Here is a 6,032-nt window from a genome sequence, read left to right as displayed (position 1 = left end):
CACTTTTTACCACCCGTAACTTTTAATATTTCTGCTTTAACCACCCTAACTTTCAGAAATTACAAAATAACCCCTCAAACACCAAAATATTTACTTCCTTGCCCCTTCTAAGATCTAAAAGGTGTTCTTCAATGTTCTTCACCACACTCAAAGTGTTCTTCGTGTTCTTCGTATTTTCTTTAGATTCTTTCTCTGTTTTTACCATTTTTCAGTCTTTTCAGCAACCAATTTTTATCATAATTCAAATTAAATTAGCAGCCACTAAAACCCCATCTTTTCTACATGATTTTAACACAAATTGAACCCCAATTTAAGCTCTAGGGTTCGTTTTTCTAGCTGCTCCAAGAACATGAACTTTAAAGCTTGAATTTCATCAAATTTCATCAAAATTTCACCAAATTTTCACCAAGAATCAATCATATATGTAACCAATTTTTAGCACAGCCAAATCATACAACATTCACACAATTTAAACACAAATAATCAAGATTAATTTCATGACACCCTACCTGGTTTTGCTGCTCCTAATTCAGTTAGACTTTCAGGTGGTCCTTAAGCACTTTTTCCTCCTAAATCACATCAAGAACAACTTTAAATCCACAAATCCTCAACTGACCAAATCTCTCTCAGAACGTTAGGAAGGGATATTTCACCTTGGAATTGCTATAAATTAACGTTTCTTGGCCCTCAAGTCAAGTTTAGCATGATTCCTAAGGAAGAACATCAAGAAAACACATGTTTAAGCATGTTTCCTTGAAAACCGAATTGAAGAGGGAGGGAGACAGCCATCTCACCTTATTTCCAGCCTTGATAAGTTACATGGTTATGTAGAGGAAGAAGAGAGGATCATTTTGGTGAAATCGGAGTTTTGATTTGAGTTTTAATTCAGAAGAAATCAAGTTTTGAAGATTAAGTGTTCATGAAAGTTTCTCTCTTTTCTCTCTTGTTATTTTCGTCCAAAATGAAGAAATGAGACAGCCTTGCAGTGTCTTGGGGGTGTCGGGTGAGTTGTGATTGGTTGGCTTGGAGGTGGATTAAAATAATATTAAAATATCTCTGGTGTATAACTACTAAAACTAGGTGTATCGGAACACTTATAAAAACATCTCTAAAAATTATTTTCTGAGCTACTAGCATAAATGACACTAGTAACATATTTATTATGAAAATAAAAGATGTGTAATGAGGCCTTAGCATTGCTAAAGTCATCAGAGAGTGCTGGTGCTAAGCTGCACTAGTAAACTGTGAACCCAGTTAAACCGATTTTCTGTTTTTAACTAAAACTAACCAGGTAACCTTATAATATCATTCAAGAAGCTTCTAATACTCATATAATGATGATATTATCCTATTATCTCTCTTCTCTCATGAATCAAGTCTGGTTTGTCAAATTGAGACTATTTACAAAAAACTGGATCAAAACTCCTAACCGATACGGTTCAAAAACTATGTCCTTCATGACTGCGTTATTGAGCTTGCCTCGGAAAAGGTTCTAGCTTAAAGATGACATAATGACAATGAGGATCGAGATACTTGTTGATATAGAAGAGTTTTCCCTTTACTAATCTTTCGGAGGAATCCGTGCCTTTAGAAAAGATCTCGCGTACTCGAAAATCAGGGTTGTTACACCAAGGGCCCAATATGGGTCCGATTGGCCCAGTTTGACCCGTTCGGTCCAATCTTGGGCCGATTTCCTTAAAATTGGTATCAAAATTCTCGTTTTAATTTCCTCTATCACATTAAGCCATAAATATCACATTTTTAATTTTCAAGAATAAATTCTAATTTATAGATTAATTAGTCATTAATTAACCGGGTTTTACAGATTTTGGTACGAAACTAAGAATTTTTCCGCAGCTGGGAGTTGAACCCGGAAATTCGCATAGTTGAATTTCCCTGAGTGCTACTGTAAATGGTGGAATTTTTAAGTATTTATCTAACAATTATTATTTTTATTATCTTAAACTTTGGTTGATGTTTTGATAGACAAGTTCTAGTATTTGTTATATCATGATATTTTTCTTCAGTTTTGTGTTTATATCAAATTAAATGTAAAAATATATTAAAAATTATTAGTGATACTAAACTTTATTTGATAATAATTTATTAGAGTAAGGTCAAAATTAATATTGTAATGGGAATAACTAAGCATTCTTGTTAACAATGAATAAATTCGTCCGTGCTTCATACAAATGAGTAAAAAAATATAAGACACCAAGAGTTGGATTTTGGTGCAAACTAAAAGTTTTTGCTCAACCGGGAGTTGAACCCAGAAATTCTCATCATTGAATTTGCCTGAGTGCTATTGTGAATGGAGGAATTGTTGAATTTTTATCCAACAATTATTATTTTTATTATCTTAATTTTAGCTTGATGTTTTGACAAACAAGTTTCAGTATTTGTTATATCATGATATTTTTCTTCAATTCTAAAAATAAGTATTTTATTGAAGTAAAATATTTTTCTTCAATTTTATGTTTATATCAAATTAATTGTAAAAATATATTAAAGGTTATTAGTGATACTAAACTTTATTTGATAATAATTTATTGGAGTAAGGTCAAAATTAATATTGTAATGAGAATAACTAACCATTATTGTTAACAATGAATAAATTCATCCGTGCTTCATATAAATGAGTATAAAATTATAACACGGCAAGAAGTTGGATTTTGGTGCGAAACTAAAAATTTTTCCGCAGTCGTGAGTTGAACCCGAAAATTCTCATCATTGAATTTGCCTGAATGCTACTATGGATGGTGGAATTATTGTGTATTTATCTAACAATTATTCTTTTTAATATCTTAATTTTTGGTTGATGTTTTGATAGAGAATTTCTAGTATTTGTTATATCATGATATTTTTCATCAATTCTAAAAATGAGTATTTTATTGAAGTAAAATATTTTTCTTCAGTTTTATGTTTATATCAATTTAAATGTAAAAATATATTAAAGATTATTAGTGATACTAAACTTTATTTGATAATAATTTGTTAGAGTAAGGTCAAAATTAATATTGTAATGCAAATAACGAAGCATTCTTGTTAACAATGAATAAATTCGTCCGTGCTTCATACAAATGAGTATAAAATTATAACACGGCAAGAAGTTGGATTTTGGTGCGAAACTAAAAATTTTTTCGCAGTCGGAAGTTGAACCCGAAAATTCTCATAATTGAATTTGCCTGAGTGCTACTACAGATGGTGAAATTATTGTGTATTTATCTAACAATTATTTTTTTTAATATCTTAATTTTTGGTTGATGTTTTGATAGACAATTTCTAGTATTTGTTATATCATGATATTTTTCTTCAATTCTAAAAATGAGTATTTTATTGAAGTAAAATATTTTTCTTCAATTTTATGTTTATATCAAATTAAATGTAAAAATATATTAAAGATTATTAGTGATACTAAACTTTATTTGATAATAATTTGTTAGAGTAAGCTCAAAATTAATATTGTAATGCGAATAACGAAGTATTCTTGTTAACAGTGAATAAATTCGTCCATACTTCATACAAATGAGTATAAAAATATAAGACGCCAAGAAGTTGGATTTTGGTGCAAAACTAAAAATTTTTTTGCAGTCGGGAGTTAAACCTGGAAATTCTCATCATTGAATTTCCCTAAGTGCTACTGCAGATGGTGGAATTGTTGAGTATTTATCTAAAAATTATTATTTTTATTATCTTAATTTTTGGTTGATGTTTTGATAGAGAAGTTCTAGTATTTGTTATATCATGATATTTTTCTTCAATTCTAAAAATGAGTAATTTGTTGAATTAAAATATTTTTCTTCAGTTTTATGTTTATATCAAATTAAATATAAAAATATATTAAAGATTATTAGTGATACTAAACTTTATTTGATAATAATTTATTAGAGTAAGGTCAACATTAATATTGTATTGGGAATAATTAAGCATTATTATTAATAATGAATAAATTCGTCCGTGCTTCATACAAATGAGTTAACTCGGAAATTCTTATCATTGAATTTTTCTGAGTGCTACTGCAGATGGCAAAATTGTTGAGTATTTATCTAACAATTATTATTTTTATTACCTTAATTTTTGGTTGATGATTTGATAGACAAGTTCTAGTATTTGTTATATCATGATATTTTTCTTCAATTCTAAAAATGAGTATTTTATTGAAGTAAAATATTTTTTTATTTTCATGTTTATATCAAATTAAATGTTAAAATATTTTAAAGATTATTAGTTGAAGGTTGTAGAAGGCTTAGAGAAGGGGGTTGAATCTATGACCTTCTTTTAGTTACTGAACTTAACCCTTTAAAACTAAGTTACAATCTGAATCTGTTTGAACTCAGCAGCGGAAAATTTATGAGACAATTTCATTTTGTCTCATGAATATCAGAAAACAGGACAAAGCAGAGAAGAGAAAAGCTAACACCATCATGTATCCTAGTTCGGTTGCCTTGTGCTATGCAACCTACATCCAGTCTCCACCACAACAGTGATAGAATTTCCTCTATAGTTAAAGTATTATGTACACCAATTTCACAGGATTGACACAATCCTCACACTCAAGTTATACCCTAACTTGATTTTGGCTATGCTAATACTTAAGTCTTCACTCTTAGTGCTAACCCAACTAAGAAAGGGATACCTCACAGGTACAAGATACAAGATACAGACTTACCTAAAGAAATCTGAAATGACTCTACACTTTTCTCTCAAGTGTATCACTCAGCCTCTTTCTACTCATTGGCTTTTACTTGAGCTCTCTCAATATGCCTATTTACTCAAGAAATTACAGAAAGATAAACATTGAAAAGTAAATTACAATCCGTAAAATATGAAGGAGAATGACTTCTTCAACAGCCTCTTTGCTATGTGATAAACCAGATTTACACAACTCTGATTTAGTTCTTCATTCTGGCGGAATGCCTCTTTGAAAGAAAGCACTATCCAAGTTGATGAACTCTCTCAGAGGTGACTTCTCAGAACATAAACCTCAAGAAGACTGGTTATCTCTCTTTTTCTTCTGAATGGTGAACCAACTTCTTTTGTATCTCCTTGAATGTTGCTGAGTTGCTCTCTCCAAGGTCAAACCTTGAGCATTGTGCTTCACCAACTCACTTTTTCACTGTCTTCCATTTTTTTCTCAAATTAGGGACTTTGTTTCTGACCTCCTTAGTTGACCGAAAGCCACAAGTCATCATAAACAAATGTTTCCAATGGTAAAACCCTATCTCAGCCATTGAAAACCAACTTGATCCCCAAGATACACTTGTGACCATGGATGCACAGAAGTGAATAGCAGAGATCACTTTTTCCATTTATCCAAAAATGGTAAAGCAGAAGATTTGAGATGAAGTGAAGAAAGTAAGTTGCATGCAAATGGAAATAAATCACCTTTTAATTTCTGACTCAGTTTAATATGGATTGATGTGGGTGATTAGATCTTTGCTTTATGATTAAGCTTTCTCTTTCTTTCTTCTCTGATAAAATGAGCAGGAAGGAGAAGCTCTCTTTCTTGTGTTTTGTCGCTGACCGACGCAATAAGAGAGAGTGAAGACTTCAATCCTTGCTTAACAACTTTGGGCTTTTAGTGTTTTATAACCCACTTTGTTTCTGGTTTGATTTCCATCATTTTGGGCTGCTGCAACTATATTTCTTTGTTCTAAATTAATTTGAGCTTTATTTGAAAGTGTAGCACACTATGAAAGCTTAAGATTTTTGTTCCATTTATTTGGGCTGTTGCATTATTGAAATTTAGCCTGTATCAGTTAAAACAAAATCATCAAAAGTAATTGGGTAGTTGGCCCAATAAAATTAATGTTTGTCATCATCAATTATGTTAGTTAATTTCTTAACTCAACATTAGTGATACTAAACTTTATATGATAATAATTTATTAGAGTAAAGTCACAATTAATATTGTAATGGGAATAACTAACCATTATTGTTAACAATGAATAAATTCGTCCATGCTTCATACAAATGAGTATAAAAAATATAACAGGAATTTTTCCACAGCCGGGAGTTGAACCTGAAAATTC

This window comes from Arachis ipaensis, chromosome B02 (assembly GCF_000816755.2).
Source record: "Arachis ipaensis cultivar K30076 chromosome B02, Araip1.1, whole genome shotgun sequence".
Classification (NCBI taxonomy): Eukaryota; Viridiplantae; Streptophyta; class Magnoliopsida; order Fabales; family Fabaceae; genus Arachis; species Arachis ipaensis.
The sequence above is the reverse complement of the archived record's forward strand: the minus strand, read 5'-3'. Positions refer to the sequence as shown.